At 39.9% G+C, this 19,063-nt stretch overlaps 1 protein-coding gene across 2 annotated transcripts in view; it reads left to right on the top strand.

Moving 5' to 3' along the window:
* Positions 1-19,063, top strand: part of GLIS3 (GLIS family zinc finger 3) — a 171,695-nt gene that overhangs the window by 521 nt on the left and 152,111 nt on the right. The gene's annotated exons all lie outside the window — the stretch shown is intronic.

Below are 19,063 nucleotides of genomic sequence, written 5' to 3'. Positions count from 1 at the left end.
ACAAAGTGTTTTGCTGTTTTCCACAAAAGTAATTAGTAGTTTGAATACTCCCTGGAGCTTTGTGTTACACAGCAGTTGCTCAGAATCCCTGAGTTATTGTAAGATTCTTATAAACAGTGTAGTTTGACTTTGCTTTGGTAACCTAACCTCTTGACTTAACAAATCCAGATAGTCATTTTATGTTCTGTGGCACCAGATTTTTGTGAGTGCTATCAGAAATACTCCTTGGATGCATGAACACAGTCATGCATCCAAGGAGCAGCTTTCCACTGCCGACTAACAGCTGCTTGCTGAGGAAAGCAGCAATGTAGTCATGCTTTTTAGAGTGCTTAGGCTAGACAAGCTGTAAAGCACTTTGGATCACGTCTTGATCCTAGATTTGCAAACCATTTTTTGGAACCACTGTTTATGCTGTAGAAAATAGTGATACATAGCCCTGACAAAACTTGGAGGCTGGTCCTCTGTGAGTAAGTGTGCATCAGAGATTTACCTGTCTATGAGAAAGTACTTGACTGTCTGCTCTTGGGTCACTTCAAAACAGAACTTTTAAGTTTTCAGTACTTCTTGACTCTGGTCATGCTGGAGATGGGGATACTCTTTTGGACAAGTTATGGTATCATACTATTGAAAGTGAATATACATAGACATGAGAATGTGTGTATAGAAAAGAATGAAATGGTTTAAAATACACACACACAAAAAAAAAGCTTGGATTGGTAGTTGAGTTAATGTGCAGAAAAGCAGACAGAGATTTCCCGTTTCATTCCAAGTATGTTGCTTCTCTCCAGCTTCTGTTTTTCTTCACTACTTTCCTCTGAAAACTTAGGAATTCCATCCCTCTTCAGCAAGGCTTGCAGAATTATTTCAGAATAAGTTGAAAGTTAACCACATGCTTGAGTGCTCTGCTGAGTCAGACTGGTGGTACTGCATATACATATTCATGGGGTGACCTCTGAGATCACCCATCCGGTGCTCACTTTGGTGGTGGCGGTGGGTGGAATTCACAGCATACAGCTTTAAGCTTCACCTGCAGCAAAGAGAGGTGGACTACGCGTGTAATGAGCTTTGGAGGAACTTTTCTATCTGTCTTTCATTACAGGTAGAGCCTGATTCCTGCTGTCTTCAAAATTACGTGCCTAAAACCAGGGAATCCATGTTGGGATCTCTCAAATAACCCAACATAACAGCTAATCCACCTGCAGTATGTGCTGCAGAGCAGCATCACAGGGTGAAGGGAGCGTCACCTAATTTAATGTCCTTGGTTTTGATCTGCTGTGCCTGACCACTCTGTTCCTAGCTTGCTGTCATTTCCATCTTTCCTTCCTGGCCTGATTAGCTTTCACACATGTCATGTAATCTGCTATGTTGTGGGACAGCAAGTAGAGAATTCAGCTGAAGGGCTGGCAGTAGGGAAGCTTAGGTATAAACAGTGCTGGTTAGACAAGATATTGTGGACTTAAGATATGATGGACTTCAGATCCTGCGTTTCTATGGATTTGGTTTGGTAATTCCTCGTACCTTAAAGTTCCTCTTATTAGCAGGACCACTTGCAGAGCTGAAGATTATGCAGGCTGGGAACATGCCTGCTATGGAAGAGCTAACTCTCATTGACTTAGTCATGTCCAGATAATTTTCTAAGACTAAGCATATTATGTATGTAAATAACACTGTAAACCTTATAAAACTACTCATGTAGTTTGTGCTTGTGCAGCTCTTTCATATTCTGTCCTTTTTTTAGTGGCAGGTACATGGAGGGAAATGTCTTTTGGTAGGTACTTACTTTAGTTAAACATTCATCTCAGGAGGACAACAGTTTTCCTTTTACTGTTGCCTCAGTATCAGTTACAGAGGTTTGCACTATCCAAAGTTGTTTTTTGTTGGTGTTTGGTTTTTTACTTTAAAACACATGGGATAGTAAAAGCAACAAGATACATGACAAAGTGACTTGGTGGTTTTGGAATAGTTTCCCTGCATTCTTTTAAGAATGGATAAAACAATTTAAAATAAAAACCCAGGAGCTTCAATTTGGGATGGAGGAAAGAACAGAATATTTTGGGGCAATTCAATTGTGTGCCTTGTTTTATACAGAGGGTTTTTTTTGACAGGAGGGGGTGCTGAGTGCACAAAAAGAGAACAGTAATAATCCACAGTAACCACAACATGCAGAGAGTCTTTACTTTGCATGAAGACTCTTTATCTTGTATAATGTTGCAAAGCTTTGAAAGGAGATAATTTTTTAGAAAGGATGCCACTGAAGTCACCACCATTAAGAGAAACTGTCATGCTTTTGTGCATGATGAGAACCTGAAGCATTTTGTGCTGTGTTACTGTATGGAGAAAAAAAAAAACCAAGTCTGAACATGCACTGGTGTGTATCTCTGACTTCAGTTACTTCACTTTCTGTGTACTGCTGATGGCATAATATGCTTTCTAGTACTATGTTGTGCCTATGGAAAAAAATGATATAATTTTCAGTATATAAAGATGTGTTAGTACAGTGATTTTTTTTTTTTTTTTTTTTTTTTGCTAGGTGTGTACACTTTTGTGTAACCGTATGAGATGTTTTCCACATAGAAATTAAGTGCAAAATGCAGGCACAACACTACACATATTTGACACTGGAAACTTACAGTCTCTCATTTTGTTTGATATGTGTATTTGACCACTTTTTGTGAATACTCAATTTAACAAGTTTTAGGTTTACTCAGGCCTAGAAAGGGGTCTTTCCTGACAGTATCTGTGAAAGTGAGGTGAAAGTGAGGTGAAAGTGAGCTAGAGAAACATCATGCAAGAATGAACAGAAAGGGGAGAAGGGCAAGAACAGTAGAGGAAGACACAAGACCGTAAGCTGCCCAGCAGTAGTCTTCAACTTCTCTTATCAATGCAGATCTTTTGACCAAAGTCTTGTAAAGAAAAATAATATAATTTTAAAAATCCAGCTTTCTACTGTTCTATTAAGAAGGTAATTTTTAAAAAAGTGTGTAAGTTTCAAGTAGTTCAGATTAGAGGTGTGATCTAAATGTGGTTATGTCCAAAAATAATTTATTCAAGGATTTATTACCAGCATGTCTAAACTTTATACACGTCTGAGTAGTATTTTGTTTTCTAGAAAACCTAGTAGCTGTTCTTATTGCTTGTCTTGTCTACGTCTCTGTACAATGTACTTCTGTGAGCTGGGCCGTGTTCAGGGATATCCTGAGTGTTCTCATATCTCATGTACTAAAAACAACCCCAAATCTTTCTGAAAACACCACATTCTCTGGAAGGACCAATATGTTCAACACCTTCACTGATTTCTCTTACTCAGTGAATTAAAACATAGTTTTGAAGTCCATGAAGAGGTATTAAAGGTAAACCTATCCCCCCTGGTGTAGGTAGTTGCAGAAGGTGGCTGTGGGAGTCATTTAGGAGGACACCTTGTATTTTTCCCTTGGCTTATTTGTAAGCACCACTGGGGGAGGGTCCTGCTTGGGGGAATTGGATCCTTGCTCTGAATTGCTGTGATCATACTTAACATGCTTATGGCAGTTCATTCAAAGTTTAGGAGTGGATTTTCCTATCCTGTGAAACAATATGTTGTAGTCCTAAAGCAGCTTGGATTTGGCTGATGGTGAATTTCTGCTGTGACTGAAATTCCATCCTGAGGTGCTGCTGCACCTCCAGCTGCCACACTCATAACCTGGTAGAGGGGTCCAACATGGACATGGGGAGATGAGAGACAGCCTGTCGAACCTGGATTTTGGTTGTCCTCACTGTGATTGTGGTTTCAGCTAGGATGTCTGGCCAGACTTCCTAGAAAATGTGAGCAGCTCTCTGTCACGAGAACTGTAGCCATCTCCATGTGTTCCCTGTCCCCGCTGGCAGCAGGCGATGTGGGGAGCTCTGGCCTTGGAAACCAGTCTGGCCTTTTGTTCTACCCTGACTGCTCTGCTAAAACCAGTGTAGTCGGCATGGGGGTACGTGACTAAGACTACGTTATAGCTGTGAAGAGTCAACATGAAAATACTGAAAATGGAACTTGAAGAAGCAGATCTGGACATCTGTTAGTAAGAAATGCAGAAACTTGTGCAGGTAGGCCTGGACCCCTTTGTTCTTCTTTCCAGGGCCATTGAAAAGACAGCAGTCGTCTTCCATTTCACTGGTTCCTGCAGTGTGAAATTTGTTCCTTGACATGAAAAATCATTGTGTATTTTGTTTCCTATTTTCTTGAAAATGTGACTATAAATTTTTTTCTCGTAAAATGAGTCAGTTAGCTAATGTTCATGTGTAAGATGAGCATGTTTCCTGTTGGGGATCATTAAGGCTCTTCCTTATCCTGAAAACAAGTCTTGGGATTGGGATTTTGTTTTTTTTTTTTTTTTCCCCAGAGACTCTGGATCAATGCTGCTAAGCTGTGTGAGAACTGTGAACTTGGTCAGGGAGGATCATTTGTCTCCAGTTGCCAAGAAAGCTTTGTTTCACTTTTGAACAATAAGTGCACAGGCCTGTGAGGAGTGTTATACGCCGAAGTGTTAATCAGTAAGCAGCTTGAGCCACACTTGAAATCTCTTTAACATACTTACTTTGCTCTCTAGTACTGTTGTTTTTATGTGTCACTTGGCACAGTCTAAAAAAAATGTTCATCAGTATTCTGTGCAGTTCCTCATGCAGAAAGCTTGACTCAAGACGTACTTTATTTTTCAGTTGTTTTCTATAATCAATTGCCAGCAGTTTTAAAGCCCGGTTATTGATGATGTTTAGGTACAGCAAAGTGATTAAGTGATAATGATCTTAGTCTTATCCAGCATGACACATTTTCCAGCTTCGCGTATGCTTGAAAAATAACACAGGATCCATCAAGGCAAGGAAATAATTACTTACAGCCCTGGCAGTTCTTGGGGAAATCCATTCTGAAGACAGTATGGATGGGTCTCAGTAGATTCTTTTCTCAGGTCTAGGACTTTCCAAAAGGCCACAGCTGAGAACATGAGACTCCTCGAGATTAGTTCTGCTATTAGTTTTAGAGGCTGGATGACCAGCAATCTTGGTCGGGTTTGAGAAGGTCCGCTGTGGTTCTTGGTGTGCCTCTCATAGAATGTACAAGAGGCTTACTTCATTTTTATGTAGAAGATGGTGCACATATTCCTGTTGCAAGAAATTCCTTTGGAGTGCTTATTTCAGGTTTTTTTTTTTTTTCCTGTCTGTCATGTTTTAGGCATGGTTCAACTCCCAAACATAAATTCTGTTCAAGCAACTCTTGAACGCAAGTGATGGAAAGTAGTGATTTACATTGACTTTGACTCTGTACTTTTAAGGTCTTTATCTTAAGCGTTCAGAATTTTGTTTAAGAACAAGATGTTTAAGAAAAGAAAAACAGCTGGTGATACTAAAATGCATGTTGGACTATGTGTTATAAAGGCCCCAGGCAGCTTACAAAAAATCCCTGAAGAGTGTTAGGCTTAATGCCAAATAGGATCTACTTCGCACAGGAACTGTAAAGTCCTTCAAGAGTATTAGGCATGTTGCCAACGCTTCTCCATTCTGTGTTAAGAGTGTAATTTAACTTCTCTCATACCCAGCCTTATACCTTTATCCTCTGCTTTGGGGACCTGGACAGTGACCTTTAAAATGAATTGCAGCTATCCAAAATACAGTTTAGCGAAGGGGTAGATTTAAGTAAAGCTTATTTTTTATAATTTTATTAGACCAAATATTATTCTTTCAGACGGGGGCAGACCTGTTTCAGGTGATGGGGTGTATTTATCAATGGCTTGATGTCTCCTGTTTTCACCATGCTCTTGTCAGTAGTATTCAAAGAGTATTTCCAGCTGGAAGGATGCAAAGAAAGCATGAGCAAACTGGATGGGGTAGGCTACACCAAGCTCATGACCCCGTGAGCAACCTCCGATGGAGATCTCAGTAGGCCTTTGAATGGCTTCCCCAGCAAAATTCCCAAAGGGTGAAATCAAGGCAGGTGTACCTTCCTGAGAAGGTGACTCTTCCAGGAATGCACCATTTCCTTTTTTTTTTCTCTGTTACCACTCATTAAAGTATGCTTATGCATCTGTACTTATGCCATCCTAAAAATGGCTAATGAATTTTGTATCCTTCTGGTTTACGGAGAGGAAAACTTCATGCCTCAGGTCAAGCCACTGTAAACAAGCAGAACAAAACAGGCCAAACTATTATATTTTCACTTTACTTTGAGACTCTTCAGCCTAGTGCATGATTTTTCAGTTTTGTTTCATCACCAGGAGGTGACACTAACAAAATCTGTTTTCATATTTCAGCCACCTTTTTATAGGGGAAATTTGGAATAAAAATTCAAATTTGAAATTTGAAAGTTCTGGAAGTTTTGTTCCTGAAAATTCTTTAAAACTACACTGAGGCCACCTCTCCCTCTGAGTGAAGTAAGATTTGAGTATTTTGATGTGAGTATGGGTAGGTCACTTAAATTTGCTGTGCCTCTATCCTTTTCATTGGCAAAATTTGGATAAGTTATTTTTACAATTCCGCAGTGTTTTGAGATCTCCACCTGAAGTGCAATTTATTGATGTGAAACACAAAATTAATTTCAGGGCTGCATGTGCACCTGCAGAGAGAGAATAGGTTGTTTGTGCCCCTTAGATGGAGGAGCAGGGGGGCTAAAAAGCAGTCTGGTGCAGAGTTAAGCATAGATGTGTGCAAATACTGAATTTTGCAGATGGATCTGACTTTTTGACATATCACCATCGTGTTCTTCTTTAACTATATTGCCTTTCCTAGCCCTGCTATAATATGATCTTCACGATGGTGATGCATTGCTTTATTTGGTGCCCACTGCTTCGGACCTGTTTGACGATGGTGAGCAGGAAGCATACCGACTGCTTGCTTTGTTTTAGCTGCTCTCTCCTACCCCGCACCCACAGAAAACAACGAGAAGAGAAGTTGCTTTTCTGACATCTGTTCTGTGCATAAAGTGCAAAAATGGTCTTTTATTTGCTTTTAGGGTTCTCACAGAGTTGTAAATACCTGGAATAGTCCTGCGAGGAGCAGGGAGTTGGACTCAGTGGTCTTTATGAGGCCGTTCCAGCATGAGATATGCTGTGATTCTGTAATTCCTCTGTCCATAAAACCAGGAATTGTCTGCACCATTGGGATTATTTTCCTTTCTATATCACTTAAAGTTGGTCTTTCTGAAGCTGAATTTGATAATCAGTTCTGTCTCAGAGTTCAAGGGAGCAATTAGTATGACTTTTTTTAAAGAACCATGCTTACATGTTTGGGTTTTAGCTTAGCTTGGATGATAAACTGTCTTAAAATGTATCTTACCTGTATCTAACGGGGTTACAAATAGCCTACACGTGTTCCTTTTTCCATGTTTCTTTGCCACTTATCCCTTCCAAGGTAAATTTCATCTCAGGCCAGTGAGGTGTTTGCAGGCATTGCATGTTACCTTATATTTGAATCAGTGGAGCGTGTCCTTCACTGCTAGTTATAAGACTGTAGATCATCTTTTCACCAGACTTGAGATACCGGCTCAGTGTGTACTGGGCAGGGAATGTAGAGATACAAATGTGAAAACATGGCTTGATTGATGTTGCTGTCAAAACTTGGTATTCGCATCAGCAAGGCAGAATTTTATTTTAGTTTCTGCTGTGATACTTGCTACTGGAACTTCTTGAACTATTGTGTCCCATTTTAGCTCTATGTCCCCCTGTTGTCACTCTCCCTATTTGTCTCTCTTCTCTGCTTGGATTTATGGTGAAGAGTTTATTTATTTTATATTTGCCCCATGACAGACACAATGGCTCTTGCTGCCTCTGAGCATTAGTGCAATGCAAGTCACAGTGACAGTGATGAAAATATAATCCATAGTGATGGGTGTGATGTGTCTATAGTGAATAAGTAATTGGGGAGATTATTCTCTCTTGAATAAACAAGGAAAAATTAAATGTGATGTGAACCGTCAGGTACCAGAACAAATGTACTGCTGTGAAATGCTTACTGTAGTCATTTAAACTGTACTAATATGAACTGCAACAGCCAAGTGTGTTTTTTATTTTTTTGTCTCCCATGGTGAACTTGTTGGGTAAACAGAATTATGGCAAAAGAGTCATTATTGACTGCTGTGACTTTACTAGTGACACTTGTTTGATAGTAACGTGATACTACTTCTGTATTTCAGCAAAGAAGCATCTTCAGTTCTTGTGGCTCTAGGTGGGATTTTGACTTCCGAATTTATCTTTGATAGTTGATCTTGCAAGACCAATAAACATTTTCTGTTCATTGTCTTAAAATAAAAATCTAGATTATTTATAAAGATGGAAATTTTTTGAGACTGAGTGAACAGCTAGAGGAGCTTGTTGTCTGTGTTTAACCATCTTATTTATGGGTCTGAGTCAAATATTGTTTGTGAAATTCTGCAGGTGGCAAGCATGCCCTTCAGCTGTTTTGTGGCCAGTGGTTCTAGAGAAATTTAGGAGGCAGGACTGGTAGTGTTTGGGTGTCACAGGGCTACATTTGCTGCTGAAGCTGATTAACTTTTGAACTGTTTCTAGAAGTTGGAAGTCAGCTCCACAGTGCCCTCAGAATGGGAAGGGGGTATAAGGAACGCATCCCGCATCATGAAAGGCAGTAGGGCCTGGGGCAGAAGTAGGGAATTAGCTTTTTCCTTCTCTGAGCCCTTTCCCTCAGTCATGTATCAGGATACAGCTGATACGTAGGACCTTGTGAAAACAAAACACATGTCCAGGCAATATTCTTCAGTTGCAGCTCTAGACAGATGAAATGAAACTTTTCCTGGTGATTAAAATCTCAGTTCATTGGAGTTTTATATGGTCAGTTCTACAGATACCATGCAGTTGATAAAATAAGTGGTCTAAGTGGTTTTCCCCGGGCTCCCTAGAGAAATCTATCCATATTTAGTCTAACTATTTGACACATTAATAGGCTGAAACAGAATACGGTTCATTTTTGCTACTGCTGTCTTTTCATCAGAAAAAAAAAAGCATTTTAAAAGCTTTTATGACAAGATGATCAGAAAGAAGAATTCCTCTCTGGAGCAATTACCCTATTCAGTGGTGGAGGTTCATTCAAGTCCTATATTTTATTGTCTTCCTAGGCAGAACCAGTATTTGGACAGTTAGGATATTAGCAAATACTTTGCTAATTGAGTATCTTGGCCTTTTTTTTTTCTGTTGTGGATGCAAATTATTCAGATTTCAATGAAGGAATGAATGAGTGAGAGCACTGCAGCATATTTCTTCTGACAGGATATTTTAAATTGCATAAACTGGCAATCATTGCACTTAATTATCCTACTTTCTCTGTAACAGGTCTGTGCGTTTGTACACATGACATTTCTAAAGACTGACCTTCAGGAGAAATTAAGTTAGTTAATTAAACTTACTGAGATGCTTCTGAAATAATGAAAAATGTTTGCATCTTTGGTCACTCTTGCAACTGGGTTCACTGATCTAGTCCTGTGTTTTTGAACTTCCCGTCTGCTTACATCTCTACCGAGAAATATCCCTAAGCTGTTGTGGTGAAAGTTTTTGAAAGAAAACTATTCTTGTGCAAAACTACAGCTGTTTGCTTGCAAACTACATTCAGATGTTGTGTGTGCCAGCATGTGATTGATTAAAATTTCATATATGGGTGAAACTTCGTCATGGCATGTGTGTATTTTCACATGCAGGTATTGTTTCACAACGCAAACACACAGTTTGTAAGCTTGAGCATTTGCTTGTTCTTTTTTTTGGAAGCACAAATCTTGAGTGCTGTAAAATTGGACATCTTCTTTGGGTCTCTATATGGGCAACTGAAAGTAGAAGAGGGCTGGTGCATGTGAGAAACATACCATTCGGTCACTCACTGTACTTCTAGCTCTCTTAATAGTAGCAAATGTTTGTCATGAAAAAGCAAAAAGGGACGTGTAATAATAATACTGATACTGGTTTAAGTGACTCACTGCATCTGTCTGGTGTGGACCTGCCAGCTTTTATCTTCTTATAGAAAAGGTTTCAAATGCTAATGAGAATAGAGTCTATCTACAGTGGATTATTTTGCTTTAATGAGCAGAGACCACCGTCTCTTCAGGTCTGCCAGTTTAACCATGAGTCTGACGTCTCTATCTGAGGACAGCACCAAGCTGAGAGGTCAGCAGAAGAGACATGCCTTCCCCAGCTTTATAACACAGCAGTTGCTGCTTAACATTTCCCTTGTAAAAGCTCTGGAAATAATTTTGGCATGACAGGTTGCCCTGCAGGTGGATAATGTCCAATGGGACACCTCCAGGGCATGAATCTCCTGTTGGTGCTTGGAGTGGGTGAACTTCATCCAGTGAGAAGAAATGGTGTCCTGGCTGACCCATGGTAGCTGTGTGCAATGGTGACGAAACTTCTGTTTTCCTAACTACATTTTCTCCTTGCAACCGCCTCCAAAAGCATCATGAATTTAGTTCCCTAAAATGACACCAAATCTTGTTCCAGTCAAATTCCTATTTCAATCAGTCATGTACTCAGAACTTCATATTTGGGCTTTAATAACGGGTTAGTTTGCACATTGATGTAACTCTTACCTGCATGGTCAAATTATTTTGCAGAGCTTCTCACTTCTCTGAGAGCAGATCGATAGGGTAAAATGTTATTTTCATTCAGGAGACATTTGTTTGTGTCCAGGAAAAGCTGTTTTGACTGACTTTGCATTAGTACTATTCATTTTTTAGTGAAATCAAGCCTTAAAAAATAAGGATTTTTACTGAAGATCAATATGAAGAAGAAAAGATATTTAAACAATAGTGAGTGGTTGCAGTACTTTTTAAGTACCTACTTTTCAATTTTCTCTTCCTTGCAGTGACTGCCTTTGAAAAAAAACAAAGAAGAGAGATGGCATTGGTGGTGCTTGACCATTGCTCTCTAGTCTGTACCTCATTTGCAGGGAGATAAGCTCCATCAGACTAAAATCTGTCTCCCACTAAAGAAGCTGTATTTGGGCCTCCAACAGAGCGGTGGGATAATGCTCTTTTTCAGCAGCCTCATGGAACTAGTATTGTTTCATCCGCAGGAGAATCCAGGCTCTTCTGCTTTTATAAAAAATGTTTGGGTGATTCCTACCTTGTATTTGGCAAAAATACTTTATAGAATCAAGGTTTGAATAATTAATTACTAAAATACTTAACAGTAGGTTAAAGCTAGTAGATTTTAAAACACCTGTAGATTAAAATTTGCAGTGTGGCTAAAAAAACTGTTGAGCATTAGGAGCTTGCAAACTGGAAATGGCAAATACCAGTAGCAAATGGCAAGCTTTAAAGTCACTTTTCCCCCAAAATGTTCTTCCCTTTTCTTATTGGTCAAAGATAATACTAAAAATTTAAGTGATTAAATTTGGTAGATGTGATTTCTGAATCTGTGGTCCGTAAGTGGTAGAGCTTTGCTGAATAGTCCCAAGAAGTTTTTCAAGAATGCTGTGATTCAGCTCACCAGTTGTTAGTGGAGATAACAGCTGTTAATGCCTGTGATAGAAAATGGTTGGCCATTATATTATAGATAAGCCAAGACTCAAGGTAAGTTTTCTAAATTAGCCATTATAAAAAACAAGGTAACAACTAGGGCTAACTTTCTAAAAAGAGAAAAATGAAAGTAGTAAGAAGAGAAATCAAAATGTTTATTCATAAATCACACAGTCTTGTATGGGGTCCCTGCTGGCAACCAGTGCAAAGCTTTAGGTGTGGTGGCAAGCCCTGCCTGGTCCTCTCCAGTTCATTGCAAAGTCTTTGTGTCTGTCCTCCCTGAGATTAACTGTCTGTCCACCCAATGCCATCTCTTGAGCTGCATCCTGGCACCGTGCTGTGCCCCACAGGCTCTCCAACCCTCTCTTCTTCCACTAGCCCAGCAGCTCCCAAAAGGGGGGAGGGTCTCTCTTCCCCGGGAATGACCACGGCCCTGTCCTGTCTGACAGCAAGAATATGTGTCCAGGAGCACACTGCCCAGGTCAGAGTGCCAGAGCTTCCTTGCATTTTCAAGAGCCATGTCATTGAAGACCTGCAAACCACTCTAGGAGCTTCAAGGCAGAAGAAATATTATCATGTTATTCCCCAAAAGGGGTTCCAGTCCAACAGAGAGTGAATTTTTAGGCTGAATTGTGTTTTATTAACATTATAATGTATTCAGGTTTTGTTGGTTATGAACACCAGGATCCTTTGTTAGGTGGTGTTTGGTATTGACTGGACTGAAGATGGAGATACAGAGATAAAAAGATTTGTCTGTCTGCTTTTCAGTATCCTCAGATCTTGGGGTTTTGGTGAAAAATGTTTCTCTTTATTTCACCTGAATGGCTCTTTTCTTTATTTCACCTCTTTTCTTTACTATTACTCAGATGAAATCTAAGGCTAAACAGAGTGCTTTTAACTAGTGTTATATCCTGCCTTTTACACAAAAAAAAAAAAAAAAAAAAAAAAATTAGCTTTGCTTTGCAGTTTAGGAATACAGTTTGCCTCAGTCTGTCTGTTTCTGAGACTTGAATGAGATTTGGCCACTGAAAAGGCTTTGAAGTTACCAAGAATTTACCATAAATGGTTTGGAAATATCCTAAATAAGTGTTTTGAGCACAGAAGTTTTTTTCAAAAAAATCTCTATATACAGTTTAAGAATTTTTACTTAGAAAGGTAAAAAAAAAAAGATACTCTCATTAAAAAGGCACTTGAGAAAACCCAGAATAAATTTTAATATTTCCCTGAATTTATAATTCATGCTTTATTCAAATACCAGTATGGTGCGACAGACAGTCATCATCGTTGCTGACGTTATCAACAAGAAGTTTACTTTAGCAGCTAAATATAGTTCTGAATTGCATAACATACACTTTAACATCCCTGTTCTGTCCTGCTGAGGTGTTTCCAATGGCTTATTCCAGAGCATAAATTAAGAGTTCAGCAGCAGCATATTTGATCTAGATTGAACTTACGTCTATTGTACACTACTGTTTGAACATCTGTTAATAAATCTGCAGTTGGCTTTCACGTTCCAACTAACCAAACTATAATTGGTCTGTCAATCAGCATTCCCAAGTAAATGTTCTTCCAAAAAACTACTGACCCGGCATTGATGTCAATTAATTAGTGAAATGTATCTTCTAACACAATCCACACTGTTTCTTGTGAATGTTTTAATGCTTTTGGCAGTAAGAGAGGACTGCTTGGCTATTTATTTGCTTAAGCACATAGCTAGAAAATGAGTTGGCTTTCAAAGAAGGGAAAATGTTTAAAAAAATCTTTTGTAATACAACAGAAATGCTGTTCATTTTGGAACCTTGAAGCCTGCTGGAAGACCACTTTTCATATCCTGTGTACCCTTCCTGGCCATCCTCAGTGGGTAAATGGTAAATGCTGCTGACTGACTCTTCTTTACCTGTAGAGGCACAAGGCTGGTGGATTTTGACCACTTGTGCTAGCTTTGCTGCACAGCCTGAAGTGGCTTTCTATTTTGACTTATTACTGCATCGGCATCTCTCCCATCTTGCATACACTTTCTCAACTACTTTCTTCATTTGTGTGAAATACGGTTACATGTCTTATTTCCATGTGAAAAGCCATTTATTTTTTAATGCATCATGTGTGCTTATAAGAAAACAGGGAAGTTTGTGCCCTGAGCCATGAGTATTTATCTCTGAAATTACTGGGGTTCATGTGATGAGAATATTGTTTCTGGCATCTTGATGGATTTTGGTGAAAGTGATTGCTATTTAACTGCACATGGCTTTGTGTTAAAGTGGGGGAAGGAGCAGAAAAGTCATAAGAAAAGATGTTTGGATCATTGAATGCATCTTAGAAATGTGTGGGGAGGGAAAAGGAATGAGGAAATTAATTTTACGTAGATTTGTATATTTACATCCATCTATTCATTAATTTGTGATCACACAAACTCAAAACCCAGTGAAACAGTCAATTTTTGGTCAATCCATTTATTACTCTAACTTGGATGGGGATGGGAAGCATTTGTTTCATAAAATGGCTGGATGTATTTAATAATCAAATTGCTAACTCTGCCTAGAATCTTGTGTAACACCATTAATTTTTTACATTTTTTTCTATGTCTGTTTTGAATTCCGTTCTCACAAAAAAAAAAAAATTCTTGCTAAATATGGAAGCTGATGAAGGCTTTGAAACTTTTACTACCTTCATGAGATAACCTGTGCAGAAATTAAGTCGGGTTGATATCTGACTGGGATGTTTAACTTACTGGGTGTCTGAAAGGTGGAACAGCTTTGAGTCTGCCCCAGGAAACACTTGAAAAACAAATGAGACAGACTATGTGTCTAGTTAGCTACAGGAAAACTTTTCACCCATGCCTGTTCCATATAGTCCCCTGATTGATGGTTACCAAAGGCCACTGGTCCCCACCAGTTGGGATGGTGGGTAAGTCCCGGTGTCCTCAGCATCACAATTCTGTCTCCTTTCCCTCTACTTCTACTCTGTCAGCAAGCGTTTCTAGAAACCAGCATGCTTCTGCAGGGTGTGCCCTGGAGCTTCATCTCCTACCTCAGATAACCCTGTCTTCTTCTCTTTCAAGTCTCCTTGGCACTCCTCTTACCTTCCTGCATCTCAGCCCCTAACAGTTATGTTGAAAAACACTGATGGAAAATGAGAACTTGCTTATGTAAAGAGCAAGTACAGTAAGTTGTAATTTTGTGAGGTGGAGGAATTGAAACTTGGGGCTTGCAAGAATTCTCTGTCTTTCACTTATGGGGAGAAAAAAGGAAATCCCCAACTCCAATGATGAGTCTAATATGGAAAAGAAGTCTAAATAGATCTTGATTTTAAATTTTGCCTTGACAGATGTAACTATTATCTGTTATGGGAAACATCGTAGTGATAGATTCTGAACCCTGTTCACCAACTGAATACCACTCTGTGTAAAGTTAAGGGCTAATGGGAGTAAAGGATCATAGTCTGGACCACCAAGGATTAAAATGTCAGTATCTGTAGGGCAATCGGTATTGAAACTTGAAAGTCTAATTCTGTTACGAACACCACTCTTGATTCAAGTTTAACAAGTGCTTGTGCATTTGTGTTGATTATAAGTGGACATTCAGATTGGCTTCGGTTCTTGTGTGGGTTTGTAAATATATTTTCATAGATTTGAGTCTTAATATTCTATAGATTGAAGGACTTGTTTAGACTTGTGGATTTTCTTGTAATTCTGCACTGACATTTATAAAAGGAAGAGTTAAGACTCTGCATAAGGGCTTGTGAGTAGGAAGATCAGCCCCAGTGCTGTCTGAGACAGTTCTGAAAAGATGCGCTGGGAAGCTCTATGTATCTGTGTCCCCCATTGGTCACAGAAGCAGGAGTTTGTACATTCTTACTAACAGAAAATACTGCATTAACATTCCCCAACTCCAACATGAGTTTCTTCATTAATCTAAAGATGTTTTTTAATTAACTGCTTCTATTGAGAGACGTGGTAGGGTCTGTGCAGCTGGAAAGGCATTTCTTTTAGACAATAACAGCTTCTCCCTGGGAAAGCATGAAGTTGAAAATCCGAATGAAAGGTTGCTAGAGCAGTTTATTTTTTAGTCTTTGTGGACAAGTCATAGACATTTTATTAGAAGTTTTATTAGCAAACGCTAGACTTTTATAGAACCAAATGGAAAACTCTGTCTATACTGGATATTTCTGCAGAAGTGTTGAAAGTGTAGGAAAAACCTTTATTTTAGATTCTAGAGGTTTAGACTGATTTATTTCCTTCCAATTAAATTCCATAATATGGTATTCTTCATAGGAGAGATTTTTGTGAAATTAATATGGTAAAAATAGTGTTGCAAGAAAGTTAACAGAGTTTGGATTACAAATTACCGAACATAACCCCCATTTTTAAAAAGGGTAACAAGGAAGAACCGGGCAACTACAGGCCGGTCAGCCTCACCTCTGTGCCTGGCAAGGTCATGGAGCAGATTCTCCTGGAAGCCGTGCTAAGGCACATGGAGAGCAAGGAGGTGGTTGGTGACAGCCAACATGGCTTCACCAAGGGCAGATCGTGCCTGACCAATTTGGTGACCTTCTATGATGGGGTGACAGCATTGGTGGACAAGGGACGAGCAATGGATATCATCTACCTGGACTTGTGCAAAGCTTTTGACACTGTCCCGTACAACATCCTTCTCTCTAAAGTAGAGAGACATGGGTTTGATGGACAGATACTTTGTGGATAAGGAGTTGGCTGGATGGCCGAACTCAGTGAATGGTGGTCAACGGCTCGATGTCCAAGTGGAGACCGGTCACAAGTGGTGTCCCTCAGGGGTCCGTTTTGGACCCGGCCCTGTTCAACATCTTTGTCGGCGACATGGACAGTGGGATAGAGTGCACCCTCAGCAAGTTTGCCAATGACACCAAGTTGTGTGGTGCTGTTGACACGCTAGAAGGGAGGGATGCCATCCAGAGGGACCTTGACAGGCTGCAGAGGTGGGCCCGTGCCAACCTCATGAAGTTCAACCAGGCCAAGTGCAAGGTCCTGCACCTGGGTCATGGCAATCCCAGGCACAAATACAGTCTGGGCAGAGAATGGATTGAGAGCAGCCCTGTGGAGAAGGACTTGGGAGTGCTGGTGGACGAGAAGCTCAACATGAGCCAGCAATGCGGCCCAGAAGGCCAACTGCATCCTGGGCTGCATCAAGAGAAGCGTGGCCAGCAGGTCAAGGGAGGTGATTCTGCCCCTCTACTCTGCCCTGGTGAGACCCCACCTGGACTACTGTGTCCAGTTCTGGAGCCCCCAATATAAGAAGGACATGGACCAGTTGGAGAGGGTCCACAGGAGGGCCATGAAGATGATAAGAGAGCTGGAGCACCTTTCCTATGAGGACAGGCTGAGAGAGTTGGGGCTGTTCAGCCTGGAGAAGAGGAGGCTCCGGGGAGACCTGATAGCGGTCTTCCAGTACTTCAAGGGGGCCTACAAGAAAGATGGGGAGAGGCAGTTCAGTAGGGCCTGTTGTGATAGGATGAGGGGTAATGGTTTTAAAATAGAGGGAGGTAGATTTAGACTGGATATTAGGAAAAAATTTTTTACAATGCGAGTTGTAGAACACTGGAACAGGTTGCCCAGAGAGGTGGTGGATGCCCCATCCTTGGAAACATTCAAGGCCAGGCTGGATGAGGCTCTGAGCAACCGGATCTAGTTGGGGATGTCCCTGCTTCTTGCAGGGGGGTTGGACTAGATGACCTTTGAAGGTCCCTTCCAACCCTAACCATTCTATGATTCTATGATTCTATGATAAGTCACTTACTAAAGAATAATAAAACTAAGAAATAAGGAATAAAGATAAGAAGTAAGTCACTTACTAAGGAATAATGAAAGATAAGAGAAAAAGAGTGTATAGAATTTTTTTTTGTCTAAGTATCTTCTCTCTAAACTTTTCACAAGCCCTGGATTATTTTAGAACAGGAAAACCAAACTGTTAAAGAAACAATAAAGTGTAGAAGACTGGCAAAGCATCTGATTTTCCAACTGCAAACATTTTTTAGAATAATATTTTGAATTATTGTAAGAAAAAAATTTAGCATCACTGAAGCAAAAAACCCCCACATCAGCTGTTTTTTTTTTTGTATTGCAGTAGGATGTTATGCCAGATTTTCCCCCTTACATTGAAAAAAAAACAAAACCTCACACATGAAATAATGTATCTGTATTGTATTCAGGTCTGTTAGCTAATATGCTGAATACGCTATCATTTATTTCCCTAATCTCCAGTGTTGCTGTTTTCTCACTAGCAATTCCTCTTCTAGGTACTCTGAGATATTGCTGATACTGTATATGCCAAAATCGGCTGCTATTACTGTATGAAAAATGTATGTCTGCGAATTGCAGACGTGTTTTAATGTCTGCAGAGTGCCTGTGGCCATACTTCTCAATTACCTGTCATACGCCTTCAGTATGTCTCTTTTTGTCTGAAATGTGCCTGGTCTATGAATAATAATAAACATTTTCCAGATGCTTCTGAGTCCTATTCAAGATTTCACAACATGATTTTTTGCATTAGGCATGTAGTTGTATGTGGAGGGTGAATTCCTGGCAAGGATGAGTAGTAGCACCTGTAAATTAGTGCCCGTGGCAGGTATCACAACTCAGTAAAGACATGGGTTAGTACTTGTCCTTTCCCCAGAATGGTAGTACGTGTCAGAAGCTCCTCTGAGGAAGTAGTCTTTCAACAGCTGCAATGAAATCAAATGAGGTGGAGGGCAGTAGTAAGTGTAACTCTTGCTTTTTGTCTCTCTGTGGTTGTGTTCTTGCTTCCAGTCTGTCTTCTTCCATCGTCACTGTGCTCTGGTTATTTCCCTGTCATTGCTACCTTTTATTTTTGGACTTTTCAAAGCACCATTCACATCCCCCTCCAGACTCCAGTTTCTTTATGGAGTGATGAAAACCCACTGTGACAGTACTCACAGTAAATGACAATATTCTAGCATTAAAAATACATTACATACAGCTACAGAAAGACTTAGATACAGAGCAGTGTGAAACATCTGCTGTGTGAAAAATTGAAGTCGTCTTCTTGCACAAGAAGGTTTTTTTTTTTTTCATGCAAGTTTCTTTTATTACTTTGCCTTTTATTTCTAGTAAGACTGATACTGATTGAAATTTGTTTGGGTGTTGGAGCTGAAAGCGTGTGAAGGGATACCTGTGGGAGAAAGAGGGAGAACAAAGAGCACCTGCCCCATGTTTACTTAACTACAATATAATTCTGCCAGCTGGACAAAGGGAATGTGCTGCTAATTGCCCTGCTACAAGCCAAGGGGAACACCAAGGACCAAACCTGTGTAAATGACATTCAGGTTACTTGCGAAGTTTTGCAAAGCTGTGCTTCCTGAGTGAGAGGCCTGGGAAGCATTGTGCCTCAAAGTTCACAGGTTTCACCAGGAAGATGCAATTTTACTTTACTTTCTTTTCTATAATTTTATTTACTTTTACTTCACTGTTATCTGTCGTTGTCTAGACTAGACATTGTTGGATTGTTTGTTGTCTGTTACTGGACACTGAGAAGAGCATAGCTATATTAGTCTGGTACTGCTTGTTGCATCTTATCTCCTCTGAAGTATAAATTGTGATTGTCT

Source organism: Chlamydotis macqueenii, chromosome Z, assembly GCF_036417535.1.
Source record: "Chlamydotis macqueenii isolate bChlMac1 chromosome Z, bChlMac1.mat, whole genome shotgun sequence".
NCBI classification, from domain to species: Eukaryota; Metazoa; Chordata; class Aves; order Otidiformes; family Otididae; genus Chlamydotis; species Chlamydotis macqueenii.
This window is presented reverse-complemented; position numbering and strand designations above follow the sequence as displayed.